This window comes from Coregonus clupeaformis, chromosome 1 (assembly GCF_020615455.1).
Source record: "Coregonus clupeaformis isolate EN_2021a chromosome 1, ASM2061545v1, whole genome shotgun sequence".
NCBI lineage: Eukaryota > Metazoa > Chordata > Actinopteri > Salmoniformes > Salmonidae > Coregonus > Coregonus clupeaformis.
Window position 1 is genome coordinate 43,134,802 of NC_059192.1, and position 12,298 is coordinate 43,147,099.

The window sequence follows — 12,298 nt, forward strand, 5'->3', positions numbered from 1 at the left end:
AATGCTTGAGCTGACATTGCTTCCAGAGGCAGTTTGGAACTCGGTGGTGAGTGTTGCAACCAAGGACAGACGATTTGTACGCGCTATGCACTTCAGCACTCGGCAGTCCCGTTCTGTGAGCTTGTGTGGCCTACCACTTCGCGGCTGAGCCGTTGTTGCTCCTATTTGTTTCCACTTCACATTAACAGCACTTACAGTAGACCGGGGCAGCTCTAGCAGGGCAGAAATCTGACGAACTGACTTGTTGGAAAGATTGCATCCTATGACAGAGCCACGTTGAAAGTCACTGAGCTCTTCAATACAGGCTATTCTGCTGCCAATGTTTGTCTATGGAGATTGCATGGCTGTGTGCTCGATTTTATACACCTGTCAGTAACGGGTGTGGCTGAAATAGCCGAATTCACTAATTTAAAGGGGTGTCCACATACTTCTGTATGTGGTCCCCTGTAGCTCAGTTGGTAGAGCATGGCGCTTGCAACGCCAGGGTTGTGGGTTCGTTTCCCACGGGGGGCCAGTATGAAAATGTATGCACTCACTAACTGTAAGTCGCTCTGGATAAGAGCGTCTGCTAAATGACTAAAATTTAAATGTAGGAAACCTGCTGTATATCCCTTATCCTAGCTACTGCGACCTCCTTCTTTACAGGGCACTCCGGGAACTCGGGAACATGATTCCCATCACAATTACAGAAACGTGCTTCATCTGACTCTTCAGCTATAACATAGGCTATTATTCCTTAGACAAACACTTGCCACCTGTCCAAACTTTTTACAATTGTAACACTGCAGCGGCTTCTGTAGCCTAGGCTACATACGGTCTCACCACATATCTTACATGTTACCCAAGTTTTACATGAGTCGGGAGAACCACTTCATCAAATGATAGTAAAACCAACAGGCTTTCCGCCTTCATTCTGTCTATCATTCGGGTCAAGCGACGTGTGTCTACCGCTCCTGGAATGTTATCTTTAAACCACACAGCCTCTATGTCCAACGAGACGCCAGAGATGATACGTTCACATCATACGTCGATAGCTTGTAGAGCCACAGAGCTTTCTCCTATTGCTCTTTTGACACACAAAATCAACATCATACTGCTCCTGGGCCCGGTTTCCCGATACAATAATGTGTGAGATCCCGGGAACAACTCCTGACAAGGGTTGTTCTGAGGCCCGAGGCGAAGCCAAGGGCCTGGATACAGCCCTTGGAGGGAGTTGTCACATGATCATTCCCGGGTTTGAGGGCATTGTTGCTTTTATAAAACGGTTGCCAACATATTTATAAAAATATGAATTACATTTTATAATTAAAACATTATTTAACGAGTAAATTAATTTTTACATTCTGAAGTTGCTACCCAAGCGGGCTGGTTGTTAGTTATTTTGTCATGTTCTGACCCAGTCGTTCTTTCTAATCATTCTATTAATTTGACGTTGCTATGCTAAACAAATAATTGGCATGTATCTACGCTAGCTAGCAGAGATTCAATGATGAGAGAGAATAACTTGTAAGGGTTAATCAATGAGGGGCTATGCGTTCTCTGGAAAATAATGCACAACGTGGAAGGTGTGATGCGTTAGCAGAGTGGAACTAACCTTCCAGAGAACCCATAGAGTCCTGAGTTAATGATCCCTTTTACACCATGGCTATAAATTAACATATTTGCCGCTAGAAATGTATTAATTTGCCAGTATAAATGTGACAACATCCACTGAAGTAGCTAGCAAGTTTAATAGCTAGCTAGATGGCTACAGTAGTTGCCTTATTAACCAAACTAACAGACATGCTAGATTAGCTAACCAAACCATTATCCTAGCCTGCTATTATGAAAATCGAATTCAACAATGCATATAATGTTTCCAATTTGACTTTTGCTTTCAAAAGCATCTCAAAAATAGAACATGTAAGAATGAACTTCATAGCCATTGAATTATACCATGCAATTATACCATGTGTTATAGGGATGCCGAGAGAAGCCAGGCTTCCCAAATATTTGGCCACTAAATTATAAAATAATTTCTCTTTAGTGTCTCTCTGTGTTTTCATAATTTTCTGTCAATTCAATTTCCATCAAGTGGCTGAATCTTACCGGAGAAATCATCCGAGGATGGGAAACAGCGCCCCTCTGTCTCAGTATGTGTAGCCCATGTAGCTATCTGATGCTGTCTGGACCAAAAGAGAATAACATGTTGCTGCTGTAGCATTTGATTGATTGATGTCAGCATGCATTTGGCCTCCCTTGATAAAACAATTATAAAATAATTTGCCAATCAGCGTTGAGCTGAGCTCAACTGTGGCTTGTCCTGGTGCAGCAAAACGCCCCCCAAGAGAGGCCAGTTTGGGTTTGGCTTCACACCAATCAAATCACTTCCTACGCAAAACGTCATTTTCAGAAAAATTCTGGTCTGTGTGTGTTGATGTCCTGCAGTAGCTAGCTTGCTAAATCTGCCCTTTCCTAAGCCATGGATGGAGATGGGGATTTGGACTTGTGGTTTTGACTTAATTATTTGTACAGGCCAATGATTATTACAGCGATTCTGATCTAACCATAAATTAATATGTTGTGCCACTGGCCTGAGATGACTCAAGTTCAAAATGTAGCCTAGTAGGCTCACGTTAACTAGCTAGCTAATTTAACTGGTTCATTGTTGCCCATGCAAGAAAGTTAGGCTAGCAAGCATTTTAGCTAGCTAATTTTCCCCAAACATCAGACACCCCCTGACCTCGGACACTTTCTAGCGGTTGGAGGACTGAATCACCTCGAGCTCAACATTTAAATGGACTGAAAAATAACGGTAAGTTTTGTGACTAACGACACCCTTTTAGCTAGCTGACCACCGATTTTCAGTGCAATTTATGTAAGTTAAGTTAGGTTTTGAGAGTTTTCAAAAAAGTTATATGTACACATTTTGTGGAACACGCTGCATATTGTAAAATTCGACTGTGCGACAGACCACACCTAATTTAATATCCAACTTTTTACCTCTGAAATATAGCTAACGGATTTTCTAATGTTGCTATCTTAGTTGCTAAATGTTGATAGAACTGCTAAGTAAGCAAAAGGAAAGAAATTGTAAGTGTTAGATAATACATATCACGAAAACAGCTGCATGTTGTCAAGCTTTACCGTATCAAAATTGGAGTCCTCTGACGGAGGCGTTTTTGCACAATCTGCAAAAATGTATTTGGAACTTTGAACCATGAACTTTTCGACACCTATCACTGTTGGCTATATTTCATATTACAACAGCTACATAGAGGCAGTATTTAGTTAAATGGTACAATGTATGCATCAATATTACACTAATTGGGACACTAATTTTCATTACAGATAACATCAAACAAAAAAACGTGGTACACTTTCAGTTATTGTGAAACTTTCATCACCTTTCAATGCCTTAGCTTTGAAATGTAAATGTTTATACATATTCAGATTGAGTTATCTTTCTAAAAATGTGTATAGTATGCCAAGTTATTTAGCTACATGTATTTACCACTGCAGCATGGAGAAAGTCAAGAGGAAGCAGTGGAGTGAGGTGGACATGTTCCATGCCATGGAGGACTCGGGGGCAGGGATGGCTATCCGCCAGGCTGCCAAGGTTAGGCATCTTTTGTTTTTAGGAGATTACCATGTGTATGTGAATTTTATCTGCTAGTAACAGTTTTCTTTCTTATCTACCAAGGTGCATGGTGTACCTCGGCAGACCCCTGGCGGACAGGCTGAGCGGCCGGGTGACCCATGGTTGTCGCAGTGGACCACCCACATTGCTTGCACCAGAGGATGAAAAGTCTCTGGTGCAGTACTGTATCTACTGCGCCAGCCATGGGTTCCCCTTCACCAGACAGAGGCTGATGAAATACGCCCGACAAAATACGCAGGTATTTGGTGTTCTATGTGTTTATGTATGTAGAATGCTGGACTGACTGTTATCAATGTGTGTGATGTAAATGTGGATGTGTATGGTGATGCCAAACAAACATTTTCATCCTGGATGGACAATTATATATTCTATTCTATTGTAGGTTTCGGCACCCAGGGGAAACAATCCCACCACTGGGGAAGAGGTGGTGGGAAATGTTCAGGAGGAGGCACAAGAACCTAAGCATGAGGAGGCCGGACACCCTGGACAGGGGGAGAGCTGAGTGTGCCACACGTCCGACGATGGACACCTTCTTCACTTCTTATGAGAAGCACTTGGAGGAGAGTGGGTTGAGGGAGAAACCCAGACAAATCTATAACTGCGATGAGTCTGGGTTTCGTAGCGACCAGAGCAGGCACAAAGTGCTGGCTCCCGGGCGCAAAACACGTGTACCAGCAGGCTCGGGGACCAAGGAGCACATCACAGTGCTGGCCTGCTTCAACGCAACTGGGGAGGGACATCCCCCGTTTATCATCTACCCCAAGTGTTTCCCGGTGGCCACTACACACTGGGAGGCCCCCCAAGCCTTGTATGGACGGTCAAGCAGTGGCTACATTGACGGGGACCTGTTCAGGAAGTGGTTTCAGCACTTCATTAAGTATGCAGTGAAAGAGCGCCCTTCTCCTTCTCCTCTTTGATGGGCACAAGAGCCACATGGACCCGGAAGTGCTCGCGGTGGCACTAAGGGAAGGGGTTATACTTCTTTGTCTTCCACCACACTGCACCCATGTCCTGCAGCCGCTGGACGTGGCATACTTTGGCCCTTTAAAGGCTGAGTTCTCCAAGGTAGCTGGAGACCTTAGCCATTTTGACCACTCCTACATGGTAAACAAATCAGAATTTGCCAGAGTATTCCGCTACCCGTACCAGCGATGCAAGGACATGCGCTATGTGGTGGAAGGGTTTTAAGAAGTGTGGCCTCTTCCCTTTTGACCCTTCAGCCATTGAAGGGTCCCGTTTAATGCCGTCTCGGACCCTACCGGGTCCCAACACCGCCTCTACTGGAACCAGCAGCAATGTGCCATCCATCAGCACCTCCTCCCCAGCGACCACAGGAGGACCCTCAGCCCCTGCCCCAGTCCCAGCCGCTGCTCCAGTCCTATCCCTAGCTCTAGAAGAGCACCCCCTAATAGAGGGGGGGCTGATAGCGAAGGACCTGGGGCACATCCTTACTGTCCTGAAGTATCGGCTGGACCGATACAGAAGACTCCCTGTGGTCGCCACATGCCTCACCGGGGAGGAATACACGCGCCAGTGGCAGGAGAGGGTGAGAAGGAGAGGGCCGGGGCAGAGGAGAAAGAGCGTCGGGCAGCCCTCAGAACACAGAGGGCACAGGAGAGGGCTGCCATGGATGAGACCATTGACACCATCGCCTCTGCTGGACCCCCTGCTTGAACCACTCCTGACAGCTGCATCACCACTGCCAGTGCCTCCCAGTGTGCAACACCTGTAGGAGCCGCCGGAGTCCCCAGCTGCAGAAGAAGGCCACATGCCTACTCTCCCGGCCACACCATCGTCGACCCCTCAACCCCACCATTACAAACACCAGCTCCTCCAAGCCATCGTCGGCGGTTTTGTCCACCACCACCCCAATGCACACCACCCCCATGTCTGTCACCACCAACACGGCCTCCTCTGGACCAACTGCCTCCTCCGTCTCCCCTGGTCACACCACCATAGCAGCCTCGTCTGGGTGTCCCTGCCCCCTGCAATTTGAATACCACCACCTCCACAGGTAAACACATGTTAAATTACGAAAAAAATGACTGTTTGTTATCTGTTTTATAAAACAGCAATGTAAAAAAAATATATATATCTTTATATATCTACAGTAAATAGCACCAGCCCTCAAGTCATCTCCGCCTCCTCCAAAACCTCTGCAGCTTCCTCCAGAGGTATTGATGTAAAAAAAAGTTGAAAAGGGTTTTCATGCAACATGCTCTGTCTAACACTACTTTTTCTCAAACTGCAGCACAGAAAAGGAAGAGAAAAAGTTACACCGGTCACATCTGTCACACCACCCATGGCACCACTCTCAGGTACTTCATAATCTGTTTTTCTCGCTCTCTCAGTTGTATCAATTACTATTGTTGTTGAAGAACTTCTACATTTTGCAAAACCATATTAATCAATTTGTATTATTATTTAATTTTTTTATAAAAGAAGACACCACCTGCTGTGCTCGCTGCGGGGAGCGTGATCCGCCTGCAAGCTCCTCTCAGGAGTGTAGATCCGAGGTGCCATGGGTGTGCTGTGACTTTTGCCAGCACTGGTTCCACTGCAGGTGTGTGCAGTGGGATCAAGAGGTAGCGGTGGAGCTGGATTTTTATTGTGATTTTTGTGACAATATAGGGATGGAGGTCGAGATTTAATTGTTTGTTTTGTTTGTGTTCATATGAAATTATTTATTTGTTCAAAAAAATTAATGTCTAAAATATAATATATATATTTATTGAACCCATCTTGTGTATTTCTTCCTTTACTTTCCAAGTGCATCTCTGCAACACAAACTCCAAGGGTGTTTTCATTGTTTATGTCAATGCATATTACTGAAATTAAAGTTTTATTTGATGTAAATTATTAATACTCATATTTTAGTATTCAACTGTTATCTACTTTATCAAAACATAAGATTAATCTGTAAAACAAATGATGAGACACTGAATATGTTGGTGAAGAACCATTTTTTAAGAGTCCACAGGAGGGCGCACCGGGCTACGCAATGAAAAGTTGACAGGCAAGTCATAATTTTTTGCCGGAAGGCTAGCCAACTAGCCAGCCTTCTAGTAAACACTTCGGGTATGTGGTTAGTGTCTCTTTGAACAAAATTAAACTGATATATCTTGTAATTGAACAAAATAGTAAGGTGGCCAATAACTGGGGGCCGTATGCCGATAATACGGGACGTATTTTTATGCTAAACCGCTTATCAAAAAGCTGATAGTTGTATTTCCACTGAAATGTCGAACTTGCTAATTTCTAACCCGTTAGCTAAAATTTTTACGACACCAATAATCACATAACATTGATGGCTTGATCACAAGATAACACTGTTGAAGGTAATATATTTCTTAAACGCTGTTGAATATGCCGATAATATGGGGTTCCACTACACTAAGACCTCTCACTCTTCCATTCCAATGGTACAGTAGCAGCTGCGGAATGCACTATATTACACGGACACCTGCTGTCAGTGTTGTCTGTGTAGACATTTGCCTGCATGGGCATCTGCTGAGGAGACTGACAGAAATGATGATGTTTAAAATAAATATATTTCACCTAGCCCTGTGAAAACAATCCGTTTTAGTTCTTGTTTTGTAGATGGTACATAGTCAATGTACTTGTTGGAAGTGCATAGTCAATTTACTGTCATTGTTGGTCCATGGGAAAAAGCTATTCCAATCTTGTTTGCTATTCCTCTAGTCATTTGGTGTCTGTCTTGACAATTCTCAGGTGTTGAGATGTGGGAAGTACAAAGACGTCACAGAATGCGGGGTAAGCTCGTCTCTAAAATGTTCTAAGCTCAGCAGCAACCATAGTTTCAAAGATGTGTATCTAATACAGTGGGGGGAAAAAGTATTTAGTACACGTCAACTATGACAGACAAAATGAGAAAATGATTTCTCCAGAAAATCACATTGTTGGATTTTTAATGAATTTATTTGCAAATTATGGTGGAAAATAAGTATTTAGTCAATAACAAAAGTTTCTCAATACTTTTATATACCCTCTGTTGGCAATGACACAGGTCAAACGTTTTCTGTAAGTCTTCACAAGGTTTTCACACACTGTTGCTGGTATTTTGGCCCATTCCTCCATGCAGATCTCCTCTAGAGCAGTGATGTTTTGGGGCTGTCGCTGGGCAACAAGGACTTTCAACTCCCTCCAAAGATTTTCTATGGGGTTGAGATCTGGAGACTGGCTAGGCCACTCCAGGACCTTGAAATGCTTCTTACGAAGCCACTCCTTCGTTGCCCGGGCAGTGTGTTTGGGATCGTTGTCATGCTGAAAGACCCAGCCACGTTTCATCTTCAATGCCCTTGCTGATGGAAGGAGGTTTTCACTCAAAATCTCACAATACATGGCCCCATTCATTCTTTCCTTAACACGGATCAGTCGTCCTGGTCCCTTTGCAGAAAAACAGCCCCAAAGCATGATGTTTCCACCCCAATGCTTCACAGTAGGTATGGTGTTCTTTGGATGCAACTCAGCATTCTTTGTCCTCCAAATACGACGAGTTGAGTTTTTACCAAAAAGTTCTATTTTGGTTTCATCTGACCATATGACATTCTCCCAATCCTCTTCTGGATCATCCAAATGCACTCTAGCAAACTTCAGGACGGGCCTGGACATGTACTGGCTTAAGCAGGGGGACACGTCTTGCACTGCAGGATTTGAGTCCCTGGCGGCGTAGTGTGTTACTGATGCTAGGCTTTGTTACTTTGGTCCCAGCTCTCTGCAGGTCATTCACTAGGTCCCCCCGTGTGGTTCTGGGATTTTTGCTCACCGTTCTTGTGATCATTTTGACCCCACGGGGTGAGATCTTGCGTGGAGCCCCAGATCGAGGGAGATTATCAGTGGTCTTGTATGTCTTCCATTTCCTAATAATTGCTCCCACAGTTTATTTCTTCAAACCAAGCTGCTTACCTATTGCAGATTCAGTCTTCCCAGCCTGGTGCAGGTCTACAATTTTGTTTCTGGTGTCCTTTGACAGCTCTTTGGTCTTGGCCATAGTGGAGTTTGGAGTGTGACTGTTTGAGGTTGTGGACAGGTGTCTTTTATACTGATAACAAGTTCAAACAGGTGCCATTAATACAGGTAACGAGTGGAGGACAGAGGAGCCTCTTAAAGAAGAAGTTACAGGTCTGTGAGAGCCAGAAATCTTGCTTGTTTGTAGGTGACCAAATACTTATTTTCCACCATAATTTGCAAATAAATTCATTAAAAATCCTACAATGTGATTTTCTGGATTTTTTTCTTCTCAATTTGTCTGTCATAGTTGTCGTGTACCTATGATGAAAATTACAGGCCTCTCTCATCTTTTTAAGTGGGAGAACTTGCACAATTGGTGGCTGACTAAATACTTTTTTCCCCCACTGTATATTAGGCCTTTCCATGGAAGTCAGGGCACATCATTTTGACACGGAGTAAGTGTAACCGACGTCAGTGTGCTGCTAACAGTTCCTCCACTTCCTCCACTGTCCCTGTCCCCATACTGGGCTCCAACCAGTAATCATCTGCTTCGCAACACAAGTGACCACCCTCCTTGACAACATGCAAATGAGATGAGCTATACAAAAGGTACCAATTGAATAACTCCACACCGCAACATTTCAAGCTAGCTGTGGAGTGCGCTTACAGCACATTCTTAACTCCGTTACACTCACCCCTTATAAACTCGCTACACAGCGCGCTACCCCAGCCGTTGAGCTGAGGCCAACTGCCGATCCAGGTCTAATGGCACCAGTGTAACCGACATCAGTGTGCTGCTAATAGTTTAGCTTCCTCCACTGTCCCTGTCCCCATACCGGACTTGAACCAGTGATCCTCTGCTTCGCAACACACGTGACCACCCTCCTTGGTAACATGCAAACGGATTGAGATATACAAAAGGTACCAATTTAATAGCGCCATTGGCGTCATTTCAAGCTAGCTGTGGAGTGAGCTTGCATCACGTTCTTAACTTTGTTTGAACGAAATGATAGTGTTTTAAGATTTACATTCACATGACTGATCTTGATTACCTGTGTTCATCTTCAGATGGATTTGAACTCCAGAAACACTGTGACTGCGGAGAGACAGACCTTCTATTGTGTCCCTATTCCAGGAGAGAGCCCTTGGGCTAAAGAGATATCCTTTCCATCTGCTGTGGTATATATTCAGCAAAGCACTTTTATTTGTCTGTTTGTCAAAAGATAAAGGACTTATCCTCCTGACTTTTGGTCAAAAATGGGCTTTGAGTCTATGAATATGATTATGCAGTATGCCCTGTGATATATTGTCCATATTCTTTATTTGTTGCATTTGAATGAGTGGTCTAATGCACTGCATCGCACTAGAGATCCTGGTTCGAATCCAGGCTCTGTCGTAGCCGGCCGCGACCGGGAGACCCATGGGGCGGCGCACAATTGGCCCAGCGTTGTCCAGGGTAGGGGAGGGAATGGCCGGCAGGGATGTAGCTCAATTGGTAGAGCATGGTGTTTGCAACGCCAGGGTTGTCAGAAGCAGAGAGAACCACACACAGGTGGATACACAATCCTTAAACATGCATCCAAGTAAAGGATTAGTCCTGTGTCATGTTCATTAGGGCAGTGTAGCAAAACTTTTAAAGGGTAGGTAGCATAAATGTAACCACATGTAACATATGGATTTGCATTAGTATACACATCAAAAGTCCCAATGCAAAGTTACACCTCACTTTTTTATTACATAAAACCGATCAGAATGCCGACGTCAGCTCGGAAAATGATTTTTTCGGTATGTGATGTAATATGGAGGACCTGGCAAGCCAGCCTATTCCCTATAATGTAAACTCCAACAGAAATAACTTCAATTGTATAACTTTAAATACAACCCAATCTTTTGCAACTTACAAGCAAATACTTTATGAATTTGTTATAAATCAACTTGCAAGGTTGCTAGCCAACTATCCTGCTAACGTTAGCCCTGCCAGTCAGGCTAATGTAACGTTAGTAGGCTGGTAGGGATAATGTTAGCAGGCTAGTAGAGCTAACGTTAGCAGGCTAGTTGGCTAGCAACCTTGCAAGTTGAGTTGTACGTAGTTGCCATCAACACCTAGCTTACAGCTACATGCAAGTGTCAGCAGGAACACTTCTGTTACTTTCCAAACTTATTTTATTATCAAATCAAATTATTCCACTTCTTCCCAATTTTGCCAGTGTAATCACATATTTGAAATCTGATATCCCTACTTGTGTCTTTGAAAATGAATGATATGAGGCTATGTATTTTTGCAGCCATTCATGGACAGTTTTGAATAAGATACAAATAAACATTGGATATTAACCAAATATAATTTTTGACATTTTAGTATTGTGCACATGCTTGGCAGAGATGGTAGGGGGACTCACAACTCATGAAGGCCATAGCTGCAGGAAGTAGTTTGGGGGTGGGGGTGCAACTATATCAGTTAGCTAATACAGGACTATTAAAGGCCTAGTGCACTACTTTTGTGAGAATTGTTTATTTATTATTATTTATTTATTTAAATAAAAATAAATCAGGGGATGCTGCAGCACCCTCAGCACCCCTACTTCCCACGACTATGATAAAAGCGTCATATTTTGTCTATGTAGAGTAAGATGGTGGCAAGGATCTTCAACTAGTAAACATCAACCACCTGAATATAGATATTCATTCGATTTTTTCTTGAAGGTTTGGTGATTTTGAGAAATTAATTGTTATAACAAGAACATTTTCAAACACCCAGCACTTGGGAAACATAGGTCAGTGGTGGCCAACCCTTCTGGAGAGCAAGCAGGATTTTCTTCCAGCCCTATTTTAAAGATATAGTTCACCCAAATTACAAAATGTTTGTGTCCTTACCTTGAAAGCAGTCTGTGGACAAGGAGACTGCAATCTATGATTTGGTTACCCTCTGCCATCAACCATTAATATAAAACATTTTAATACTCCCCGGCACGTGTTGCATACAACTTTCTACCTGAGAACAGGGACCAATCCCTGCTTCCAACCTTCCCACTGTTTCTAGCATTTGCCTGTCTCCCTATCTCATTTCATTACTGTCTGAATGAAGTGTCAAACCACCCCAAAAATATTAGCATATTAAAAATGTAATCCCCCCAAAATGTAACGATCCCGGCTGTCTGAGTCGGGTCCTGGTCGTAATCTCCAGTTTCCCGAGGGTTCGGGAACGCTCCGGGGAGCGCTCTGGTTTCCGCACCTGCTTCCCATTAGCAATCTGCACACCTGGGCCTAATCAGCACCTTTCTTAGGCTCTGGCCCAACATCCAGTTCCTGCCGGATCGTTAGCCATGAACAGTAGGTGTATCTGCGTATCAGTTAGAGTATCTAGCGTGAGTTTGTTGTTTTGTACTTTGTTGAGTTTTGTGTCCTTACCTCCGTTTTTGTTTCACCTGCAGTCACACGTCCGGAACCTTCACCCCACCTCTGCCTGATGGTCGGCGGCTGCCGAGCCATCACTGGACCTTGCACTGCACCCCCAACTACTCATCCACGCCGCCCGCTCTGTCCCTGGAATATTCTGCACCTTTTGTTTGTATCCGAATAGACCCTCACTTTCGTTCTACTCTCCTTGTCCTGGTCTGCTTTTGGGTTCTGGCTGAGGGAACTGTGACAGAACGATCCGGCCAATTATGAACCCAGCGGACCTGGACT

General features: G+C 44.0%; 1 protein-coding gene and 1 long non-coding RNA gene across 2 annotated transcripts in view; one reads left to right on the forward strand and one right to left on the reverse strand.

Annotated features, from left to right (window-relative positions):
- LOC121569078 (regulator of microtubule dynamics protein 2-like) overlaps positions 1-12,298 on the reverse strand; it is a 140,570-nt gene that overhangs the window by 94,747 nt on the left and 33,525 nt on the right. The window lies entirely within an intron of this gene.
- LOC121569086 lies at positions 7,371-9,475 on the forward strand. The gene is made up of 3 exons (XR_006001328.1): positions 7,371-7,414; positions 9,027-9,220; positions 9,329-9,475. It is a non-coding gene; the product is annotated as an uncharacterized LOC121569086 (long non-coding RNA).